Source organism: Mesocricetus auratus, unplaced genomic scaffold (assembly GCF_017639785.1).
Source record: "Mesocricetus auratus isolate SY011 unplaced genomic scaffold, BCM_Maur_2.0 Super-Scaffold_100008, whole genome shotgun sequence".
Classification (NCBI taxonomy): Eukaryota; Metazoa; Chordata; class Mammalia; order Rodentia; family Cricetidae; genus Mesocricetus; species Mesocricetus auratus.
Genome location: NW_024429192.1, coordinates 12331597 through 12358750, shown reverse-complemented (window position 1 = coordinate 12358750; position 27154 = coordinate 12331597).

Sequence of the window (27154 nt, the reverse complement as noted above, 5' to 3'; positions counted from 1 at the left end):
GCATATGTGGACCGTATGGATCCAAAACTGGGCTGCATTCTGATTATTTTACCATCTAGAGAATACCCCTCAGTAATTTTAATGCAGAGAGAAAACATCATACTAGAATGGGTATTTCTGCCACATAAACAAATAAAAAACTGAAAACGTATATCGAAAAGATATCAGATTTGATATTAAAAGAAAAGTTAAGGCTTCGTCAACTGAATGGAAGAGACCCAGCAGAAATTATTGTACATTTGACTAATGAGGAAATTTCCTCCTTATGGAAGGATAATGAGTATTGGCAAATTGTTTGCAGTACCTTTTGGGGAACTATTACTAACAACTATCCCAAAACAGAGAAAGTCAATTCATAAAGAAAACAATTTGGATTCTTCCGCATATTGTGAGAAAAACACCTATTTCTGGAGTTATTACCTTCTACACAGATGCAAACAAATCATGTAAGGCAGGGTATAAATCAGGAAATATAAGTAAAGTAGTTCAAAGCCCTTACAACTCTGTACAAAAGGCAGAGTTGTATGCCATTCTCATGGTACTTAAAAACTTTAAAGAGCCTCTCAATATAGTCATGGATTCTCAGTATGCAGAGAGAGTTGTCTTGCACATTGAGACTACAGAATTTGTTCATGGTGGCACTGAATTAACCTCATTGTCTTTACAATTACAGGAAACCATCAGAAACAGAACTCATCCTATGTATATAACACACATCAGATCCCATACGGGTCTGCCAGATCCTCTGGTGCAAGGCAATGTTGAGATTGATCATTTACTAATAGGAAGTGTGTTGGAAGCTTCAGAATTTCATAAGAAACACCATATTAACAACAAAGGTTTAAAGAAGGACTTTTCTATCACCTGGCAACAAGCCAAGGAAATAATAAGAAATTGCCCCACTTGCTCATTATACAATCAAACTCTGTTCCCAGCAGGTAGTAATCCCAAAGGTATTTGCAGGAATGCACTTTGGCAGATGGATGGTCTTCACTTTCCAGAATTTGGTAGTTTAAAATGTGTACACCATACCATAGACACGTTGTTAGGCTTCCAATGGGCTACTGCCCTAGGATCTGAAAAAGCTGATTCTGTTATTATACACCTCTTAGAGGTGATGGCTGTTATGAGTATACCTGCACAAATAAAAACTGACAATGCTCCAGAAAATGTTTCCAGTAAATTGTAACAGTTTTGCAAATATTATGATATAAAACATGAAACTGGTATAACTTACAATCCAACTTCTGACACCAGATGTAACTGTGACAATAAACGGCACACTTGTTGAGGGTGTATTTACCAAACTCTTTTTACGAGGTATCAATAACATTGATACCCAAGCCACACAAAGACACTACTAAGGAAGAGAACTTCAGACCAACATCCCTCATGAAAATTAATGCAAAAATACTCAATAAAATACTGGCAAATCAGATCCAATAACACATCAGAAAACTCATCCACCATGATAAAGTAGGATTCATTCTAGGGATGCAGGGATGGTTCAACATATGAAAATCCATCAACGTAATCCACTATATAAACAAGCTGAGAAACAAAAATCACATGATCATCTTACTAGATGCTGAAAAAGCATTCACAAAACCCATCACCCCTTCATGATAAAGGTCTTAGAGAGATCTGGGAAAACAGGAACACACCTAAAAATAATAAAAGCTATATACAGCAGATCAACAGCCAACATCAAACTGAATGGAGAGAAACTCAAGGCAATTGCTCTAAGATCAGGAATAAGGCAAGGCTGTCTCCTCTCCCCATACCTCTTCAATATTGTACTCAAAGTTCTAGCTAGAGACAACAAAAGGAGATCAAGGGGATACAAATTGGAAAGGAGGAGGTAAAACATTCACTATTCACAGATGATATGATAGTTTACATAAGTGACCCAAAAAACTCTACCAGGGAACTCTTACAGCTGATAAACACCTTCAGCAAAGTGTCAGGATACAAGATCAACTCAAGAAAATCAGTAGCAGGATGGTTGAGTCAAGGTAAGAATAGAGGAGAGCAGGATGAGAGATACCATAATAGATGGAGTCATTATAGGCTTGAGGAGAGAGCTGACACTAGTGAGATCTCCAGAGATCTACAAGGATAACACCAACTGGCAAACTAAGCAATAGATGATCGACTACATTAATAACCCCTCCTTGATGATAAGGTTGATGACTACCCTATATGCCATCCTAGAACCTTCATCCAGTGACTGATGGAAGCAGAGACAGATACCCACAGCTAAACACTAAACTGAACTCCTGGAACCTAGTAACAGAGATGGAGGAGTGATGAGCAAAGGGGCCAAGACCATGATGGTGAAACCCACAAAGACAGCTGACCGGATAAGGGGGAGCTCTTGAATCCCAGACTGATGAGTAAGAGGCCAACAGGGGACTGATCCAGACTCCATGAATGTAGTGCCAGTGAGGAGGCCACTGGGGCTTTGGTACTAGATCAGTGGTTACCATGGCTTATGAATGAACTTTGGGAGCCCATTCCAAATAGAGGGATGCTCTCTCAGCCTGGACACATGGGGAAGGGCCTAGGTCCTACCCTGAATGAAAGGACAGAATTTGGAGATCCCCCCAAGGAGGGCCTCACCCTCCCTGGGGAATGATATGGGGATAGGGTAGGGTCCTGGGGGAGGGCTAGTAGAGGGACAAGGGAGGAGGGGTGGGAGAGGAAGCTGGGATTGACATGTGAAGCTTTCATGTTTCTAATTTAAATAAAAACATCATATATTGAGGGGAAAAAAAGAAAATCAGTAGCCCTTCTACATACAGATGATTAAAGGACTGAGAAGAAATCAGAGAAACATCACCCTTTACAATTGCCACAACATACAACATAAAATGCCTTGGGGTAACACTAACCAAACAAGTGAAAGAACTTTATCTCAAGAACTTTGAGTCTTTAAAGAAAGAAATTAAAGAAGACACCAGAAAATGGAAAGATCTCCCATACTCTTGGATAGGTAGGATCAATGTAGTAAAAATGGCAATCCTACCAAAAGCAATCTACAGACAAAATGCAATCCCCATCAAAATCCCAGCACAATTCTTCACAGACCTTGAAAGAACAATTCTTAACTTTATATGGAAAAACAAAAACCGCAGGTTAGCCAAGACAATCCTTCTCAACAAAGAAACATCTATTATAGAGCTATAGACCTGAAAACAGCACAAAAATAGACAAGTAGACCAATGAAATTGAATTGAACACCCCAAGATTAATCCACAAACCTACAAACACCTGATTTTCGACAAAAAGTCACAATTATACAATGGAAAAAAGATAGCATCTTCAACAAATGGTGCTGGCATAACTGGATGTTGGCATGTAGAAGACTGCAGATAGATCCATGTCTACCACCATGCACAACACTTAAGTCCAAATGGATCAAAGACCTCAACATAAATCCAGCCACATTGAACCTCTTAGAAGAGAACGTGGGAGGTACGCTTGAACGAATTGGTAAAGAAAACCACTTCCTGAACATAACACCAGTAGCAAAATCACTGAGATCTACAATTAATAAATTGGACCTCCTGAAACTGAGAAGCTTCTGTAAGGCAAAGGACACTCTCAGCAAGACAAAAAGGCAGTCCACAGAATGGAAAAAGATATTCACTAACCCCACATCTGACAGTGTGCTGATCTCCAACATTTACAAAGAACTCAAGCCTGCAAAACACCAAAGGATCCAATTAAAAAGTGGGGGGATGAACTAAATAGAGAATTCTCAATAGCAGCCTGAAATGTATGAGAGACACTTAAGAAAGTGTTCAACATCCTTAGCCATTAGGGAAATGCAAATCAAACCAACTCTTGAGATATCATCTTATCCTGTCAGAATGGCTAAAATCAAAAACACCAATGACAGTTTATGCTGGAGAGGATGTGGAGAAAGGGGAACACTTGTACATTGCTGGTGGGAGTGCAAAATTGTACAGCCACTTTGGAAATCAGTATGGAGATTCCTCAGGAAAATGGAAATCAGTCTACCACAAGACCCAGCAATTCCACTCTTAGGCATATACCCAAAAGATGCCCATTCATACAACAAGGATGTCTGTTCCACTATGTTCATAGCAGCATTGTATGTAATTGCTAGATCCTGGAATCAACCTAGATGCCCCACAACTGGAGTGGATAGAGAAAATGTGGTCCATTTACACAATGGAGTACTACTCATCAGAAAAAAAAAACAATGGAATCTTGAAATTTGCAGAAAATTGGATGGCACTAGAAGAAACGAGCCTGAGTGAGGAAACCCAGTCACAAAAAGACAAACATGGCATGTACTCACTCATATATGGATTTTAGACATGGATCAGGGGAGTGTCAGCCAACAATCCGAGTACCAATGAGTCTGGGAAATAGGGAGGCTCCCAGAAGTGGAATGAGGCAAGATCTCCTGAGCAGATTCGGAACATCTGGGGCAGAGAGAGGGAACCAGGAAAATGAAAGGTGGATAAGAGGAGGGGAGAAGAAGGCATGGGGGGTGGCAGGAAGGTTGAGTCAACATAAGAATAGAGGAAAGCAGGATGAGAGATACCATAATAGATGCAGACATTGTAGGTTTGAGGAGAGAGCTGACACTAGTGAGATTTCCAGAGGATATCACCAAATAAGCAATAGCAGAGGTGCTGCATTAATAACCCCTCCCTGATGATAAAATTGATGACTACCCTATATGCCATTCTAGAACCTCCATCCAGTGACTGATGGAAGCAGAGACAGATACTCACAGCTAAACACTGAACTGAACTCCTAGAACCCAGTGACAGAGATGGAGGAGTGTCAAGTCCGTGCTGGTGAAACCCACAAAGACAGCTGACCAGACTAGGTGGAGCTCTTGAACCCCAGACTGATGGCTGAGAGGCCAACAGGGGACTGATCCAGATTCCAGTGAGGAGGCCTCAGAAATCTCTGGGGTCTTGGGTAGTAGATCAGTGTTTACCATGGCATACAAATGAACTTTGGGAGCCCATTCTACATGGAGGGATGCTCTCTCAGCCTTGACACATGGAGAAGGGCCTAGGCCCTACCTTGGATGAAATGGCAGACTCTGGAGAACCCCCCCCCAAGGAGGGCCTCACCTGCCCTGGGGAATGATGTGTGAATTGTGTGGGGGCTGGGGGAGGACGAATAGAGGGACATGGGAGGAGGGGTGGAAGAGGGAGCTGCATGCATGTTTGTAAGATAATTTATTTCAATAATTTTTAAATATAATAAATAGTGAAGATGTAGACATAGATGCAAGGATTATGCTCAATACTATTCTCAGTCAAAATATTATTCTGATTACTGCAGGAACTCAGCTTCCCTAGGTTCTGTTTCATATTCCTACTGCTTTGTCTTCATCTGTGTTCCTTCCTTCATGACTCACCTCATTTTCTATTCTTTTTTCATTGTTTCACTTCACTAAGTCTCATATTACTGCGTATACCTTCTACCATTCCTGCCCTACACCTAGCCCAGGTGAAAGTTATAGGCCCTTTATGGCTTTAAAGTAAGGTTTGGATCATATGCCCCTTTTGCTACGGTTTAATTAATCCTTAAAGTCAAAATTGATAAAGCTTCTTTGCATCTATCTGTAAAGAAATGTATCAAAGGACACAAAATGTAACAGTATCCTCATGTCCAAAGCATCAAGAATTTCTATCTACTTTCCCATAATTTTAAAGTCTTGATAAAAATATATAAACACTTTTTGTAATGGTGACAAACGAAAATAGTATCCCTAATAAAAAAACACAGCAGGTGTCTGGATGAGGTTTTTTTTCACCTATAATTCAAATGGTAGTTGCATAATTAGCCAATTAAATCACTATCAGTTCTAAACTTTTCTAAATATTTTAAGCAAAATGTGACTGAATGTGATTCTGAAATTGTCTTGAAGAAAGAGTTTGCTTTAAAAGAGTTGGTTTGTGTCACTGAATGAGTGAAAATAGCGCAATGGGGGGGAAATTTGGATTTACACACTCCTTCAGGTCACCTTTGTCTTTCTCTTCAATCTCAGATATTGATAGCTCCTTTCCTAATCAGCTGATTTGCATCAAGAGAGCAAATAGAGGTGTCCTTGCAGAAACCTGGGATTCCCTTTGCTTTGGGGAATATATTCATCTGTAAACCATGTGATTAAATCATTTTTGCAACCTTTAGAGATAAAAATGGAGCCTCCATAAGATTGAATAAGATGAGGGCAGAGTAATCCTTATACCAAACTTAGGAAATGTTAGGCTAACAACAGCAAAAGACATTGTTGTTTAGAACTGTTCAGTTGCTCTATGGAAGCAATGCCACAAAAGAATTCTTAGCTGTGACAAAATTGAAAAACAGCAAACAGCTTTAATAATTCTGATCTTATAACTTTAACTTAACTAATCAAAGGTGGACCAAGCTTGTAATCACAGCTGAGCACAGGCTGAGCAAGAGGATTGCAGAAAGCCCAGGGTCAGCCTGAGGTAAACATCAAGCGTCAGGCTAACCTAGACTACAAAAGTGAAATCAAAGATGACCCTAGTATCAGTTAACATTTTAATTTTGAAATACTTTACCATTTAAAATTTTAATTTAAATACTTACAGATTTAAATAGTATTTTCCAATTAAAATTTGTTAGTTTCTTTGTTTGGGGTTTGTTTGTTTGGGTGTGTGTGGGCTTTCTGTTGTTGTTGCTGTGGGTTGTTGCCAGTGATGTTCTACCACAGGGCTCTGGGTTATCCAATCTCTGCATCCAATCAGTGTAGGACATGGGCTCCCTCTTGTGGCATGGGACCCAAGGTAAAATTGTCATTGATTGTCCACTCCCACAAGTTCTGCTCCACCATTATTGCCCCAATACATCTCGCAGGCAGGACAGATTGTAGGTCGAAGGCTTTGTGGCAGGGCTGATGTCCAGGTTTCCCTTTCCACAGCCTGCAGTGTACTTTCCCTTGCCAGGGTCTATATTGTAGGGGTGAAGTTTTCATTTAGGCACCATCTCTTCCTTTCTGTGTTCAATGATCTTTGTGGGAAGAATCTATTCAATAATAGTAGTAATAATAATAATTTATGTACATCTTCTCTTTTTTCATTCATACCAAATAACGTTTATGTTAGGGATCATTAGGAACATGACTCATTCTAACACTCTGTCCTCTTTTTAAATATTCTCGACTGTGCCATGTGTGGTGAATAGCTATAGTGAGAAAACTCAGAGCAAAATGGAGAATCACTATGATGTAGCTTCATATTTCAGAATCTGAAACTAAAGCCTTGTTGCAGCTCTGGGCACACATGAACATCTGCATTTTCATCTCAGTGCAAAACAACATTTCAGTCAGTTGGGAATACATGAGTCTATTGCTTAGAAATATTGAAATTTAGCACTTTATCTCCATAGCAATGACTCTACTTTAGAATAACTTTCAAAAAATTACCTTCTTTGGAAATTTGTCATTTTACATTGCAAATACTTAAATCAATAGTCTTACTTGATTGACCTGTTTTGCTACAGTCCTGGACCAGAAGAGCAGGAGCATATACCCACCCTTCCCACACACACATATGCCTCTGTGTCTCCTCTTACATGATAAGTTCTAGAGGGTATAAACAACAATTTTACACTTTTCCAATTAGACAAACCTAACTTCACCAGAGGAGAAGATGCAATGAAGTTTAAGATGAATTGGATCATTTTTGGAATACTCATTAAGATATGCCTGGAAGTTCCTCTATTCCATGTCTTGCTTTATTTTATATGTTCTCTTTGGGGCATTGACTAAGATAAAGGCATGACCAAACATTACAAAAATGCATACCTAATTAATTTACTGGGTGTAAGGAAATGCTTACAAATAGTGTATACAAATATATAGAGATATGTATAAACACATAGAAAAGAAAAAAACAAGTTTCACTGTTTCATACATGGGTCATTATAGTTTATGCTGAAATACACAACTGGTCAAAATGCAAACCATGGTTGCCCAGATCAAACACAACTCTTTCACCTAAGGCTCAGGAAACACAGCAAAAGGGGAGGAAAGATTTTAAGAGACTGAGGTACAGGAAATTTACTGTGAGACTATACACATATCTCCTAGAAATGACAGGAAAGTTTTACTCATGATTCCTCAACGAAATAACTGCCAAAAAAACCCTTAAGAAATATTCCTAAAACAGACATGCTAACATAGAAAAAGAGGAAATGTCACAGAGCCACACCACACACAAAGAGCAACTAAGGAATGTTGGCTCTGGGAGTAATATTCCTCAGGGATGAACCCATTAATTGCTTGTTACCAAGTGGTCAACCCTGAGATCATAGATATACAAGCAACACTTGAACTAAACGGACCCAACGGGTTATATTTATTATGTTAATGTAATGAATACAATTATGCACAGATACGTAACAATAATAGTTGAATAAAATGGCCATGAATTTAAGAGGGAGCAAGAGGAAGGGCACCTTGGAGAAGTTGGAATCTCTTTAACAAAACTGTAACATAACTAGACTTCTCATTACTATCGTTAAATACACACACATTTCATCATGGTCAGCTATGTTAATGCAATATGTGGATCTGGAAAATCCATATCTGATTAATCTACATAGACATCTCAGAATTTACCCCTTTATATGCTCAATTTTATTGACTAAATTGCAAAACATCCTGATTCATCTAAAAGCAGGAAACAATAACCTTTGATTTATGTTTCTGAAATTACATTTCATTCCTGTATCTTAAATCATGTATTGAATTTCTTTCTTACATTTAGCCTGCATTGAGCATTCTTTATATTCTCATGAAAATACACTCAATGCTTTTTATGGTGACTCAATGTTACTCTAGCAAATGAGCCTGAATCCAGCTATAGCAGGTCAGGGACGCTGGAGAGGAGATGTGGAGTTGGTGGCTACACAAACCATAGGAGACTTATTTGAGAGGACAAAACTAGACTCTTCTCCTTTTTTCTCTTTTTCATTCTCTTTAGTTTCCTTTTATCCTTTTTATACCATCTAAAACAAAAAAACTATACACAAGAGGAACTAAACTCACAACCTCAAATTACATATTTTCCAAAATGCAAATTAATCTTTACATAGGGAAAAAAATCACATTATGATCACAAGTCACATGTTTTTCTTAGAAGCCCACAGTAATTATTTTCCTTTGTATTAACTTTCCCACCATAACATTTTCACCCCAAAGCAATGATTCTTTTATTATTGATTAACAAAGTTCTAAGCAAGCCAAGTATATTTCAGTCAATTCCTAGTACTAGAAGGCAGCTGTTCGCAATTTCAGTGTAGCAGATTCCTATCCTACTTCTACTCTACAAAACTTTACTCAGTTCTTTGATTAGAGCAAGGAAACGGACACCTTAATAGAGGGAGCCATTATAGGTTTAAAGAGAAATCTGGCACTAAGGAAATGTCCAGAGATCTACAAGGATGACCCCAACTAACAATCTAAGCAATAGTGGAGAGGCTACCTTAAATGCCCTTCCCCTACAATGAGATTGGTGACCACCTTATGTGTCATCCTAGAGCATTCATCCAATAGCTGATGGAAGCAGAAGCAGAGGTACACAGCTAAGCACTGAGCCAAACTCCTGGAGTCCAGTTGCAGAGAGGGAGGAGTGATGAGCAAAGGGTCAAGACGAGGCTGGAGAGACCTACAGAAGCAGTTCACCTGAACAAGTGAGAGCACATGGACCTTAATTGTAAAGCTTGGAACCAACATTGGACTGAACCAAGCCCTCTGAATGTGGGTGTCAGTTAGGAGGGCTGGGCAGTCTATGGGGCCTCTGACAGTGAAACCAGCATTTATCCCTAGTGCACAAATGGATTTGGGGAACCCATTCCACATAGAGGAATACTCTCTCAGCCCAGATATATGGAGGAGGGCCTAGGCCCTGACCCAAATGATGTGACAGACTTCGATGATCCCCCATGGAAAGCTTCACACTCCCTGAGGAGTGGGTGAGGGGTGGGATGGGAGGGCTGGTGAGTGGGCATGGGAGGATGCAAGGGAGAGGGAATTGGGATTGATATGCAAAATAAGATTGTTTCTAAATTAATTAAATAAAGAAACTTTACTCAAGTGACCAGTGCTAATCAACTATTTTCCTTTTTTATTCCCACTTTGTTTTCTCAAGGTACTCACCCAAACCTGTGATTAATTCTGTCAGCTACATACCATGGAATTCAGACCTAACTTAGAGTTTAGGAACATAATTTCTTTCTTTGATTATCATCCTGTTTTTCCACAGGCAGAATTCCTGGGTCTTAATGCATGAAACTTCCTTGTTTTTATTTTCCATTCGTGGCAAATTTCACATCTCTAAGAGTCATTACTCTATAAAAAATCATCTTCATTGTAATCTACCAAGTAAATTGCAAGGTGAAGAGTGGGATTTTCCCATGAAACAATCACTCCATCCTAGATACAGTGATATTCTTTCACATAATAATCACACTATGCCAGCTGCAGTAGGAAAACAGTAGCAGCAATTAGGAGAAGGCACAGCAGAAGCAAGGGGCATTCTGGGACCAACCCCCTGAGGCTTTGCCTCCCTGGTCTGCACTCATCTTAGCTGTCCTGTCTGGTGAGCTAAGGTAAACTCCATTGCTGACTGCAGGTCCTCCAACATGGCCATTGCCACAAATGTCTCACACATAATTCACTTTGTCCCACCAAGGATATACTCTAAGAACTAGTTCATTGTTAGCTAATTCAAATCTGGAAGTTGTGTTTTTTTTCTCTTTACTTTGCAGGAATGAATGCGATAGCACTGCTGTCTGAGAAAAAGCCTAAACCCCCTAATTACAAAAAAAATAAAAATAGTTCTGGACATCCTATGGAACATAGTCTCATAGAGGAGGGATTTTCTCTAAGTATGGAAGTCCCATTGTTTGATGCAATGTGTACAAGTGAGTGGACCTCATTTCACATGGTTATAATAGCTCCACTATGCCTGTAGTCAGACATATTGAGGGTAAAAGTAAATGTTGGTTTAATTCAGAGTTACTGCTGATCCTCTACATTCAGTACTGATGAAAACAGGGAAAATGGCACACAGTACATCCTCAGAGTGCTATGCCAAAGAAAATATGTCTGAGTTTTCATGAACACCACAGTTTAAATGCTTCCCTATAAGACTTTCCAATAGAAATTAATAACCATGAAGGGACAAAGTCAAATTTAAACACATGTAGAGGACTATCATTCCAGCATACAGTCCATACTATGCAATTTATTTATATGTCTCTTATGTAAATAAGGTAACAGAGACTATTTGGGACAATGTTGCTTTAGCATAGGAAAAATAATAAACAATATTCAGGGCAATTACCAATGCAGGGGTGAAAATTGTTAGAACCTAAAAATGGATTAATAACTGGAGAAAAGAGTGGTTGTGAGGGAAGGGCAGCCCCTCAATGAATATCTAGTCATCGAGTGAGACATGACTCTTGTATCATTCCATGTGCAAAACCAACTCAAACATATGAAAGACACGAATGTAGGACCAGAAAAATAAAATAACAGGGTTTACACCGTGCCATGTGGTGAGAAACAGTCAATTGTGCTTTTTTGTGTCAAGCACATTGCAAGCAGCTTTAATATAAAGTGACTCCATCAATAAATCACAGGTAAACTAGGACTCTTGGTTGTATTCTTCTAGAACTTTTGTTAAGTTCAGTAAAACATTTTAGAAAGTCATCCCAGTAAGCAAAGCGCATACTCTCTCCCCAGTGGAAAAAAACATATTGAAAATAACATGAGTTCCCAACTTGTACCTATTTACACTTTTGTGATTTTAAAATATAAGTGAAATATATGCTTCACCTTGCTTTAATTTCATTTAAAAAAAAAACACTACCTTCTGAAAACACTATATCCCAGTAAACTACAAGCCAAAATATTTAGAATATGTTGAATTTGTTATGGATTTGTCTCTTCATTTATCCTTATTAAAAATATTTTGTAGGGAAAAGCTCACATTCCCAAGATACTGTCCACATCGCTTTTTGTGGTGTGGACAGGGATACGTGTGACTGGTGAGAATAAAAGGAGAAGAGAAAGCAAATCTCTCTCTCTCTTGAATGCTAGCCACGTTTCCAAGGGCGTCTCATCTTCCCATCTTCTCCTGTAAGTGTTAATAAATATCCTTGTTCACCCCCCCCGCCCTTACATCAGTTCCTTTTCAGTAGCTATCCTAGTTGGCTCATATTAGTATGACCTTAGATAGTCCTAACCCATAGCCATCTACCCATACATATGAAGTAATAAGTATCCCTTAAACCAGCGTCACATAATAAAAATGCCTTTCTAAACAAAAACACATAGGTAAACACATGAAAACATGCATATTTGTGTGCACACATCCACAATATTTCCTCGGTGGTTTTGGGGGGTAAAAATCGTTCTTATCATTCCAATGAAACAACATTTGTGTTATTTTAATGTTGAAAGTATATTCAGCATAATTACCTTACATTCTAAGGATTTCCCTTCAAAGAATAAGTTTAAATAGCATTCTGCTCACTAAAACACCTTCCCTTCTAACACATGAAAGAGTGTTTGTTTATTGCATCTACAACTTGAAGCTGTCAGAAGATCAAAGTTACTGATACAACTTACTGGAAAATGACACAATTATGTCTGAATTGCTGCTCTACCTGTTCTTCAAGAAATATCTGACATCCTGGTGGAAAACCAATCTCCCAGCTGTGGGCACAGGCTGATGTGCACTGAAGCAAAGTAGGTGCCAAGAAACTTGGTGTGGTTAGCAGAAATCCCACAGACAAAAGCCAAGCAATGCTTCCGTTTGCCTCAAAAGCCTTAGGTTGTTTCTGTCTTCAAAGGAAGAAAAGAACAGAGGATTCGGATCCAGCCAACTAGCTCACTCACCAGTACATGAAAGCATTCAGTGCTGCCTGAATCTCTAAGTTCTCTATTGCCACAAGGAATTCCAAAAATGGAGAATAAACACAAAAACTCTCTGGGGAGAAAGAATTGTCTTCTTTCAAAATTTTCTTTTCCTTGATAAATGTCAATAACATAGGAAGAAGAAATAAGAGATGGAGTGGAACTACATTGTGCGGCCACAGCCATCATTCTCTCTGCCAAAAACCCTTTTTAGTTTCTCATTTATTCTTAAGATGAGAATTGGTATCTTATCAGCTCAAGTCCAAGGTCCACAAATTAAAGATTTATACTAGTGTCAACTTTATATGTTCTGTAAGAGCCAATGATAGTAACAAATGTGGGGCCTTTGAGACTTCTCTCCATCTGTGGTGGATTATTATTGGCTTGATCTTTTGCAGGTCCTGTGTAGGTAACCACCACTGCTGTGGGTTAATGTATGCATCAGCCATGTCGTGTCTAGATGATAGAATTCCGCACCTCTTTCACAAATCCTTCCATTCTAATATTCTTTATCAATGTTCCCTGAGCCTAGGTTGAAGGAAGATTGATATAGATGGTGCACCTATGGTAAAAATTCACATTCTCTTATTCTCAAGTCTTTGGCTAGTTGTAACTCTATTTATTAGCCACTTCCCACTGCAAAATAAAAAATAAGCTTCTCTAACCAAGGTTGAGAGTAGCACAAACCAATAGGTATAAATATATTAGTAGTAACAGTCTAACAATATGGTCATTTATTAGAACACCACCCGTAGATTCCCTCCTAGCGTCTATGATATACCCAGCCATGGGTTTTATACCAAACATGAAATCTCTCAGGTTGAGAAAAATTCAAATCCAATCAGAAAGTGGTTGTTACCCTCCCAAATATCATGCTGTTATTGCACCAGTAGGCACAACCTGCCTGCAATTGAGTATTGCAGACTGCAGACTTCAGAGCTGGGTAAAACTACTGAAGCACTTTTCTCCCTCAGCAGCCTCCATAGTACCTGTCAGCATTATAAAAGTCTAGACACTACTGTATTGTCAAAAGAATAGTATGTAAGTTGACCCCTTGTACAGCTTCTCTCTTCACCTGGTTGATGCCTTCTTTCCTGAGCAGAAGCTTATCAATTTGACATCTACTGTCCCTTCTACCTTTAGAATGTCCTTCGGCAATGCCTGGCATGGTGGTGCCTACCTGTACTATGACCCTTAGAAAATGAAGGTTGGAGGGTCAAGAGCTCAAGATTAGCAGTGGCTACTGTGAGTCAAATTAAGGTCGCTCTGAGTTACATGAGTGTGTGGCTCAAAGTCTTAGGGAAGGAGAAAGGGAAGGAGAAGACAGAAAAGGAAGTGAAATGTATTTTCATTTGGTATAGAAACATGGGTTGATCTTTTGTGGTTTCAGCATTTTAGAGGTGCCAATTCACTTGTCTTCCATCTTGCCTAATTTTCTAATGAGAATCCTGGTGCATCTCTATGCTGCAGCACTTTACCCACCGTTCTCTGGGATGTCCCAAGAGTTCTTTGTTTATGGATTCTATTAATAACAGTTTGACACTTATGCCTTTAAGTGAATACAGTTTTTAAATTGTTGATGTTGTCTTCTCTTATGTGTCCAGCTTAGTGTTATCTAGACATTGTGAACCTATGGGTATTTGTATTTGGCTAATTTTGAAAGAAAATTATTCACTTTGTTTACGTTATACCTATCAACCGTATCCCTTAACTAACCCCTGTGATTTGTCTCCTGATTTTGGATCTTTTTTTTGGTATTCACTTCCCAGAATTTCTTGTAATACAGACCCAAGAATGGATTCACACATCTTAATTTCACCTCTATTTAGGTTTTCAAATCTGATGCTTAGAAGTTTGCTGTGAATCTCAGGGCATCTGAAATACAAATTCCTAGAGAGAAATGTTTGGTTCTGAAAGAGGATGGCATCCATGCAATATTTCTGTTAAAAATATTATGCTCCCAAATCTTCATCATATAGTCTTTAATCTACTAATACAAGTTCATTGGCTTATTTCATTTGCATAGAATTATGCATAGTTCCTCGATATCTTACAAAAGGTCATGAACACATTTGTTGTATACAATAAAATCCTGACATTATTACTAAATATTTATATCCATTTAGAAAGGCAAGGTTATGCTTGGTGATAAGACACCTCAAACTCAATGACTTTGAATTATTCACCATTTTTCTGTACTTTACTCCACTTTCAACAATCTTTTTTAAATTAATTTCTATTTAAATTAAGAAATCTTATTTTACATATCAATTCCAGTTCCCTCTAGCTCCCATCCTCTCTTTCCCCTCCAACATCCCCCCGTCCCACCTCCATCCACTCCTCAGGGAGGGTGAGGCCTCCCATGGGGGATCATCAAATTCTGTCACATCATTTGGGGCAGGACCTAGGCCCTCCCCTGTGTATCCAGACTGAGAGAGTATCCCTAATCTTCATTCAGAATTAAGCACTGCTTCTCAGAATGTTCGTGGTCTTCAAGATTTAAAAAGGCACATTTAGAATCCTGCCCAGGAGGTTTTTGTTTTTTCACCTGAATTGGACAGCTGCCCTCCTAGTCTCATTTCAACAACCAGAGTTACTCATTCTTCACCTTCAAGAAGTGTCAAAAGAGAAGTTTTTGGTGAAAGGCACTAAAAGCAACAATATTAATTCTTAGTTTTCTAAACTAAAATATTAATTGCCCACACTGTCATCACCACGCTAGTCTCCTAACAATCACCAGCTGCACTCAGTGTGACTTTCAACACTTGCAGCATCTTTTTAAAAATTAAGCAATATGTCCTATACTGTCTGTACATCTCAAGATTTCATGGGGAATTAAGTAACATTGGGGAATTGCGGTTTTTTTCTGTCCATCATTTGTATTTCCTTTGGTAAGCCAAACATTAATGCCATCTGGACATAGCATTTTATCATCAGCTGTTTCAATTTTTTGATCATCTGTTCTGGCATGATATCATTCTTCTCTGTGTTTATTTCCCCTGCCCTGAAAACTGATTGCTCCTGGCGTCTGTTCCTCTCTTAACGGAGCTAGCAAAGGTTTGGCAGTTTAGCAGTGCCTCAGTGTGATACAAATCCACTACTCTTGTCATTTCTCATTGCAGAGACCCCTCAAAAATAGTGTGTCAAAGGGAAATGTGCTAGTTGACATTGGATGCCCAGCTAGCTGCTGGGAAAGGAGGTACAGTCCTTGGCGTCTATATCCTATTTCGACAGACCTCATCAAGAAGAATGTTTCAAAACTGAAAAGATAATGAAACTGTCTGTGCACTCTAGTCTTTCTTTAAATACTTACTAGTTAATGGGCTACTGGAGATTGTTTTGAAGTCTCTGTCTTGGATTTCATTTCAGCATTCTCAGGGCTCACAGTGTGTTAATCAACTCGTGCGTTGCACACTGACAGCATCTCACACACATGAGCTTTCCATTCAGCCCCTTGCATATTCATAGTCATTTTGTTACCACCCTTCATTTGGTGACTCGTCACGCCCAGCTGAGCATCCCTCCACCGCACATAAATAGTGGGTGAACCTAACCTTTTAAAATTATTTAACATCATTTATCTTATCAGACTTTCCATTTTCTCCCTGGATATTTCTTCCACATCATTTGGTGTTCTATTTAAAACTAGAAGAAAGCATGACACTTTTATTTTTTGGCTCCATTTCATGAGTGCATTTTAACTGATTTCAGAATAATCGACAACAGAGTATATTTATCTTAAGCCATAATGCAGTCTTAGAATTTTGCTTTATATTAAAAAAAGAAACCAACTTTTTCAAATACAATCCATTCTATTTATAACTATTACATTTTATTTCTTTGACTTTTTCCTCAGAAGCATTTGAGAGTCACCAGAGAATCCCATAGTCTGATACCTTAGAAACTATTCATCTTGATGATCTTGATGGGTGCTGGCGGCACACGCCTTTAATCCCAGCACTCAGGAAGCAGAGGCAGGCGGATCTCTGTGAAATTGAGACCAGCCTGGTCTACAGAGTGAGTTCCAGCCTCCGAGGCCACAGAGAAAACCTGTCTCAAAAAAGGGAAAAAAGGAAACTATTCATCTTACAAAATCACAGGGAAAAATAATTTTCACTGGCTCAGCCATTTCCCATAATTGTGGCTTCATTAAAGTATCAGCCAACTGCCCATTTTGAGAGCTGTGACTTTCATACTTTTGCAAGTACTCTTGAAATTATCTTCTGCTGTCAAGATTTGTCCAGTGGACACATCAGTATCCCTTCTATTATCCTGGTCCTGCATATGATTCTTACCCGTCTCATTGGGATGGAACTGCATCACCTCAGGGCAGAAGACATGCACAGTTCCTTCTCATGCATCAGCCATGTCTCTTTTGGTTCCCTTGATTGCCACATGAACAATCTTCTTGTATGGCTTTAGTCAAAAGTCAAAATCTCATGGAGATCGCATCATGCTTTAATAATGCCAGGTTGTCCTCTGTCTGTCTGTCTCTCTGTCTGTCTGTCTGTCTGTCTGTCTGTCTCTCTCTCTCTCTCTCTCTCTCATAATGTGTAGTGTGAGTATGCTTGTATGTTGTATGCATTGGCATTTCTCTGACACACACAACACACAGGCATACACACCTGCAGATCAAACACACACACACAACACAGCACAGCACAGCACAACACAACACAGCACAAAAGGGGCAGGAGTATGAGGAAGCTCGAGCAAGAATGTCAGAGTGAGATGTAGACTGCTACTCAGATCAGGCCTGGTCAGCACTGGTCTGAGGCGTTTATTTGTGGATCTGGAGCTGATACAGACCCCGAGGCAGCTCTCAGAACCCCATTCAGCTGCTGCTCTTAATGCATCAGAGCTTATCTTCAATGCTGATCTAATTCAGGTTTTACCTATTTTCTAACTATGCATTATTTATTACTAAAATGGTTTACACCATCCTGTGTGTGTTCAGGAGAGGCTTTGTATATATGTGTGCAGGTGCACATACATGTGTGTCCACATGCGTGCAGAAACCAGAGGTGGATGACGAAGGCCTTTCTTAATCACTTTCTACCTCTGTTTTGGAGACTGAGTCTTTTGCTAAGCCTGGAAATTGCCAGTTTGGCTGGACTATCTGCCCAGCATCCCCAAAGCATGCTCTTGTGTCCACAGCTCTAATGTTGCGATTACAGACTAGAGATGCTGTAGCTACTCAGTCTTTTCACATGGATTCCAGGAGATAAAATTTGGGTCCTCTTCCTTGAGGAACAAACTGAGCCACTTCTCCAGCCCCTGTTATGTGTGTTTCCCCCAGTGAGCATCTGATAGAAACTCAGAAACTATCAAACATATCAGTGAAAAAAATTAATAAAATGAGTCCAACAAGCAACTGCGTCTAACTCTTCCATGAAATATATCACACTATAAAATGGTAGAATGCCTTATGATTTATTTAGACTCTTATTGTGTAAACAAAATAAATGTTGAAAAATCAGATATCATTAATGTTATCAATAGGTTTTGAATCTCCTTAGGACCAAATATCCAATTATTTCTGAATTTTCCCTGCTCTGCACATTTCTTGACACAAGTTCGATAAAAAGGTGACAAATGTGAAAATTAATAAATGTTGTTTTGGCACTGCAAGGATACTATTCCACTGTAAAGATGCAAGTGTGAGTGGAAACTGGAGGGCTTTACTGTAATGTGAATCTTTAATGGATGATGTCACAATGTTTCACAGCTTCAGGTGCTGAGAGGATCAACTGTGAAAGTCCTCTGTTCAAAAGAGATGTAATACCACCCCAGGAAGATAAATCATATCTTAGCCACACGTGTAATTAAAGGGCAAAGAGTAACTTTTCCCTTAGAGAAAAATGAAGCCTCTGGGGGATAATATACTTAAGTAAAGCATCCGTATGCTGTGACTTAAATCAACTGCGTGTGGATTACATGGGAAAGAAAGATTGCAGATGGGATTCAAGGTCTCATAGCTTCAGGCCAACAGTGCTCAATTAAACTGGGCTTCGCATCCAGAGAAGGGTGATTTCAGTAAGAAAGGAGGGGCTCGTGTCACAGTGCCCCGGGAAGTCACTGATAGATGATGCACTGGCCTTAATAAATAAGCTAGGGTTAACAGGGGTCCTGAGAACCACACTGTGTACCTGTGAACCAGGCACTGCACACTTCAGTACAGATACATGTAGTGGGAGAGACTGAGAGAAGAAGAATGCAAAAACTATAAAATTAGGCCACTGGACCTAGGAAAGGAATTCATTAGCCATGTCGAAAGCACGCTTTGCTGCTTCCTTTACAACAAATAATGTGAAAACTTTGATTCCCTCAAAACTGGTGGTTCCCATTTCTCACATTTTGCATTGGCCAAGCTCTCGTAAGATCCATTTTCCTGGAGATCCCACCGTGCAGAGTCTTGGCTACTGTGAAGGGTATAATCTTCACACTCAATGCATTACTTTAGCTAAATCCACATTTAAGAATTTCACTTACTGTTTCGCAAAGTTTTAAAACACTGACACATCCTTTCAAATTGAAACTGGAAACTCATAGACTAAATTTTACTGTGGGTGCTCATGCTGACTTTTTAAAATAAAACTCAAACCTGAGGATAAACTAATTATAATTCAGGATATTCACATTTTCTAATGACTTTAGCAGAAAGTCTAAGACAGAAAAACTCACCCCATTAAAAATGAGCTCTTTTTCTATGGGCACATTTAATATATGATGTAAAGAGCACAACGTTGATTTTCAGCTTTGTCTACCATGAGTAATACCAGCTGAATTCAGAGCCATCTCTGCCTCGGGCACATTGTGAATTTGAAACTCTTGCAATTTCTCATTCTCTTTTCATTAAAAATGGACTTGAAATGTCATAAGAATTTTTAAAATGGATGGAAACTGTGTAGCCCAGCAATTCTAGTGCCACTATGTCTTGTAAGAATCATTTGCAGAAGTATCACACTTTATTTTTATAAATCGGTAATTTAAAACAGTATACTTTAAAACAATTTAAACATTGTGAGTTAAAGCTACAGAAACTTATTGCCAACCATTGATATATTAGGTATATAAGATTAATAAAATTTTTAAATATCCAAATAAACGTGTGCTATAAATATTTTCAAGGCTTTGGTATAGCTCAGGGGAAGAGACACTTTAGCATATGTACGGATTTGAGTCCAATTCCCAGCACTGCAAAAAAATAAAAAGTAGCTTTTACAAAATTATTATTCATGAAATTACAAAACTCTTAACAATAAAAGAAACATTTATATTTACATATTACCAGTAAACCAATACCCTATACTATGAAAATTATCAAGAAAAATCTAAAAATCCTGTATGAATGAACACACACAATAAGACAAAATGAAAAATACAGCTGAAAACAAAATACTGGTGGTATATTTAGTATTACCAATAAATAAATAATGGGAATGTGAAATTTGCATGTTTTGACGAGATGACTCAGAACAGTTAGAGCTCTGAGGCTAAGGCTCACTGCAAGAGAGGACGTATGTAAGGCCTCCTGGAGTTCAGTTATTTTGTGCCATAGGACCAAGTGAAAAGGCGGAAAACCATGTCGTATATTCCCCAAGAAATGTACTTATAAATTTGACAACACAAATGAATACATTTGATCAGCACACTATAACCAACCTAAACTACAATCCATACTCAGCCCATGAGTGTGCTCTCTCCATTTCAAGCAGAAAAAAGAAAGAAACATTTCTGAAAGAAGTAAGGATTTATCCAGTGGGTGCAGGATATGGGCAGAGCATGCGTACAAAGGGTAGACAGCCTCCGACATCGTCTTACTCCTCCTCTGGGCATTATTTTCAACACTTCTCTTAGTCTACGTGGGATAGGCCCTTTCCCTTTATTCACTGACTGTGTAGAATGCTCACGATGTACCCTCAAAGGAACAGCCGAGCGCCCAGTCTTCCGACTAGTGATAACTGATGGCGTTCGCTTCCCCAGGCTTGAGTTCTCTGATGACGTGAAAGACCCTGTTCAAGGAGAGGCCAAAGGGCCCCTTCTTAATATGGCATCCTATGTGGCTTCTTCCTCTAATTATTAGCTTTGCGTATGAGCTCTCACTTGCACACTCTGGGAGAAACAGTCCTCCATGATAGAAGCTTCCGTAAGAAAGAACAGGTAAGAAACTAGGATATTTACCTAGGAGTGGTTTCCCTTTAAGAGCAAAAGCTAAAATAAAAAAAAATAGGACCTTCTGTCCAACAGCCTAAGAGAAGAGAGGTCATTTGGAAGAAAATCTCTCTTCCCACCACCTATTAATGACTCCAGTGAGATACCACTTCCCCCCCCAACATCCAAGATACCATGATAGAGAGCTACTAAACCACACTCAAATCCTGTGAAGCAGTAAATGGTTTAAGCTGTGTTTTCCAGAGGTAACATGCCATGCAGCAGTAAAACTTAATCTCTCACACATAAGTTCATGAAAAATCTAAGATCCATGTATTTTTCTTAGATAGTAATAAGAAACAGCACATCCCCTCCTTAATTTATTAAAACATTTTAATAAGTAGTGAAACCAAAGGTATTTTGAAATTAACTTTCAGGTTACAATAATCTTAGGAACAGAGTACTCAGTTCAATAAACATTTTGATAAATTCCATAACTGACAGAGGCTTTCAACTATTAATTTCTCTATCATCTCTAATGACTTTTACAGCCTAATATTTTTTTTCTAAATCTTCCATAACTTTTTGGTGTTAAGTTTATTTGTGAGTAAAACCAAAACTCAAAGGTTATGACCTCTTGTCAATGTAGCACACATTTTGTTTCGTTAGGGAACATAAAACCCCACTTTAGGCACCAAAATCATCTTCATACGTCAAAATAGTTTCACTCTAACTACTTTGACCACCTTTTAACTCACTCCTGAATACCTCATTATGCAGCAAGTGCTTGTATTTTCTCATATTCTGGGTATTCAAACTACCCCTCAAAAATCCATGGTATCAGAGGGTTTGTGCAGTGATTGGGGCTGGATGAGGTCACTGGGACAGAGCCCTCAGTAGAGCCCTGGGCCATCCTGCCTCTCGTTCTTCTCGATGGGAGAATATAATGGGAAGTTTGCATTCTGAAACCTGGAGAAGACCTTCTTTACAGAATTTAACCAAATTGGCATCTTGAACATGAACTTCTATGCACCGGAATGTGCATATATAAGTCATCTAACCTACAATATTTTATTATAACAATTTCACCTAAGATCTTATAGAGAACTATCACTATTTACAGGTGTACATTTCTTTTAGAGTTTTTACAATGTCATAATACCCTGGTAGACTGTCCCCCTCTCAATATATGCTTCTCTTAAGCAAGAGTTTCATAGAACTCTCTTGTATATCCTCAAGGCAGTCTATGTTATATATAAGGCAAGTTCCTAATAAATGATTCCTATAATACTAAATAACAGTGCTTTTTCAGTGGGAGCTTTATTTCCACTAAAAGGGAAAACTAGAGGCTTGAGGAGAAAGTTACTATATATATACATATATATATATATGTAAAATAAGAAATAAATTATGCATGTGTGTGTTGTATGTGTGTATATCTATGAGTGTATGTATACATATGTAACATATGTATTATGCTCCACAGTCAGATGTCATACACTTGTTAGATTTACATTTCAGTGGGATTAAGTTGATTAGGAACAACTGACTAAAAGAGGTCTCTTGAAAGATGATAATCAAAAAATTAAAGAATGGAATATTAAGTAAACTTTGTAAAATCAGAGGCAGGACTTAAAGACATAAGTTTTCTTTTTGAATTTAAATTAGAAACAATCTTATTTTACATATCAATCCCAGCTCTCTCTCCCTCCCATCCTCCCATACCCACTAACAATCCCCCCATCCCATCCCCCATCCACTCCCCAGGGAGTATGAGACTTCCATGAGGGGTCATTAAAATATGTCAAGTCATTTGGGGCAGGACCTAGGCCCTCCCCTGTGTAAGATAAATGTTTTCTAACTGAGTTCATTATAAACCAACTAGCAGGAAAGGGGCCTACTTTAGCTCACAGGTCCAGGTTGCAGTCCATCATCACAAAAAAAATCAAGGCAAAGACCAGATATAACTAGTCACAGTACATTCACAGAAAAGAGCAGAATGAAAATCATTCCTGCATACTGCATACTGCACCCAGCTCATTTTCTCTTTTTTATAGGCTATAATCTCCTGCCTAGGGAATAGTGCCATCCACAGAGGATAGTCCCACCTCAATAACCATAATCAAGACAATCTTTTGTAGACATTCCCACAAACCAACCTGATTTGTAAACACCCAAGAAACAACACGACAGCAGACCGGTAAAAGCCATGGCCACATAGCAATACATAAATTAATAGAAATGGTTTAATTCAAATGTAAGAGCTAGTTAGTAATAAGCCTGAACTATAGGCCAAACAGTTTGTAATTAATATACATTTCTGTATGATTATTTGGGTCCATGCAACCAAAACACAAAAGCTCAATTACCATAACCAGGACAATCCTTTATAAACACACTCATATACCTACCTGATCTGTATAAACCCTCATTGAGACTCTATTCCTGGTTATTCTAATTTGTACTAAACTGGCAATATAACAATCATGCACATTTTATTCAATAATTAAAACAAAAAGATATTTTGTAAACTTACATTCTCTGAAAACAAAGTTGATTATGAACCTATGCTTATAAGAATATATTTCTACATGATATATTTGGTGTTTGTTTCTGACTATATGAAAAGTTACTCAAAAAAATTAATCCTTTCCCATTATATAAACTCACTCACCCATGAATTCTCCATACATACACTGTTTAGAAAAATTCTAATGCCATAGCGAATTCACTTTGTATGATGAGCAAACTCTTATGAAGTTCATCTTTATTTTTATATAATCTCAGTGTTCAACACTTATATAATCCAGAGTTTTCAGATAACCTTTTTCGAGGTAGGGAGTTGACAACAGGAATTATCCAATTTGTAGGCAATGTTAGCCTACACTGAGTATTCCCAGACTTTAACCATCAACCACTGTCCCTGGTGCAAATGGATTACCCGCTGTCAGGTCGGATTAACTCTTTCTTTAGCCTTTTGAATCATTTCATGACAAAAACTCAATTGGTAGAACTGCAGTACGGCTGTCAGTCACTCACTTGAATCGGCTTCATCATGACCATTTGTCAAAACCAATGCCAAATACCTTAGAAAATTTGTCAAAATAATGGTAATGGCTGTTCAGCATTCAGTGTATGGATGAGCTGTGCATCAGCCTCTGTCATAAAAAATCAACACACTGGATACCTGCTATGAATTACTGTTAGTAAGAGGCAGGAATGAGTAGGTGTTCTGTGGATTTTTTTATGGATATAAACGTCCACTGCCCAAGAACGGAGAATGTTTAGACTCAGTATTTTAGGAGCTGGAGGCAAAGGCACAGTTAATTCAAATGTTTGTGATAATAGGTTTTAATTATGCTTCCTTAAGTCTAAAGCAGTTCACTTTAAAAAGAAAATATGAACTATTTAAAAGCAATCCTAAGGCACTTTTAAACATCTATTTTTTTTACATTTTACATCCCACAGCTTATTATTAATACCTGATAAATATTTTGGTAAAAAATAATATTCTTTAGACAACTTTGTTGAATGATAGACCATTTCCTATTTTTAAAAAGGGCTTCTTTTTGTTAAAATGTCAAGAGATAAGCAATCACTCTTTTTAAAAAGGGCTTCTTTTTGTTAAAATGACAAGAGATAAGGAATCACTCATTTGGATATTCTATTTACTTACTAATCAAATAAAAATGTAGACATATTGAAAAAGAGTAAAAATCAATTTTCTAAGTATTTCAGAATAGTAGTTTATGCAAGAAATCACAGATAGATGTCTTCTATTTCTCTGCCTACCACCACTACTGAGAGAAAAGTGGGAAAGTACACATATGTGATCTGTGTTTTGTTGAATGATATTCCCAAATGTTAACCTATGTATGTGGGTTTGGCAATGCAACCCTCCCAGTTTGTTCTATTACTCATCCCTCTTTACATGACTGGGCTGCTTTTGTCTCAGAGGAGATGATAAACCAAGAATAGGAAACATCCTCCATGCTTTTGAGTTTGTAAAGTCAGCCTTGTAGAAGAAAGCAAAGAATTACTGTGTTTGAATGATACAGACACATAGAAAATATGTGAGAATGCAAATGAAAGTCTCTCAAGCTTGCAGATATGCTTTCTATTTCAGTCCCTGATTTAGAATGGAAGAAAGTTAGAACAGATAGATGCATAGATAGACAGAAAGATAGATAGATACATTTGTAAGACACTAAGAAGAAGACACTTCCTACCCACTATTCTAACCTGAGCATGGGAGGGAATGGTGCAGACAAGGTTTGAAGTATTTATAAGTAGAAAGAAGCTGACTTAATTAACTTGGGGCTGCTTTGATAAAATACCATATATGATAGTTTATGTAAAAACAGAAATCCCGCCTTGCAGTTTGAGAACTCAGAAGTATAAAATCCTTACACTTGAAAGTTTGATGACTCATCAGAACTTACTTCTTGGCCCTCTCCCTGTGGCCACATACTAGAATAAAGTATCAAGGCAAATCTCTGCAGCCTGTTATACAATCACTAATTCCCTCTTTACAGGTCCATACTTATGGACTAACAGGCCTCCAAAATACCTCCTGAGAGCATCACACTGGTGATTAGCTTTCAACAAATGAGTTTGGAAGGGATGAATTAGACCATAGCATTATCTTTCTCAATTCCCCTTCTTCCTAAGGTAGAACTCTGGAAGTAATTAAAAACCCAGGCTAAAAAAAAATGCCTGTGGGATGGATAAAGGCAGATTGTCAATGACGAACACAGAGAAGCCCTCCTGCTTCAGCAGAGCCTGAAAATGAAACCTTTTGACCCTCGGTGTAACAGGATATAGGTGCAGAAATTAGATGATACTACATTGGGTCTGGAAATCCAACATCAGACAATGGAACAAGAGAATGAGCTCTTTGAGTTGACAAGGACTGCAAAGGGGGATTTATCTTAAAAGTAGCTCTGATGGATATAGGATGAACCTGCATGGGTCAATTCATAATCTGCCTGGATAATGAAGTCAAGGAATTACAGTCAGTGACCAGGAACTAGATAACTTTTCTGTGCCTCTTGTCGATCCATTGTCCCTCTTCCATGTCAATCACCGCAAAAGGAGGCTGAACACTAAGCAGTGCTATTTAGCGCTGCATACAACTCTTACTTCCAGGCATGCTACTGTATATCCCCTCCCTATTGCCTCTGGGAAAATTTGCAGCCCATTTCTCTGCATTGGTCATTAACCACTCTCAAGTTACCACCTTATTTCTGCCCTTTTCTCTGTAGGGGGAAATACTCATGATGTACTGGGTGGTTGGTGTAGGGATTCTGTGTGGCTCACACAGGAAAAAAGCCACAGGCAGAGGAATTCTACTGCAGTTCTGGAGATAGAAGTGAGGTCTGATGTCCCCCAAAGTAAGAGGAATGATTAGTAGTTTACAGAGTTCTCCTGGCCTGAATGGTAAGGGAAAGACAGGAATAGAGTAGAGAGATGGGGTGGACCGTAATGGGCTGCTTTGAAAAACTGATGGTCTTTGAACTTTGCTCTTGGAAGAAACAACTGACAGAACTAAAGATGAGTTATTTCTGCTCAAAGCAGGATAAAAATGAGTTATTTCTGCTCAAAGTATAATACAAAAACAAAAAAGGAATATTGCTCTGAAGAGAGGACTCAGAGGTGAAGAATACTTCCAAGTCTTCCAGAGGATAGAGTTCAGTTACTAGCACCATGTCACATGTTAGGCCATACACAATTCCCTCTAGTGGGGAGTGGGTATCTAATGCCTTTTTCTGGCCTCCATGGCACATGCCACCCACACACATGGTATATACAAGCATGCAACCAGGCATATATATATACATATATATATATATGTATATATATATATGAGTGTGGCTCTCTCTGCTCTCATTCCTAGCATATCATGAAGCTCTATCACAGCTTTTGTCTACCACGCCCTCCCCTTGTCTAAGCTTCCAACTCCCACAGGTATTCCCTGAGAAACCTCCAGCCACACCAGCCAGGCATTCAGTTAGGGAAGCTTCACTCTCCCAACTCCTTCCAATTCAAATT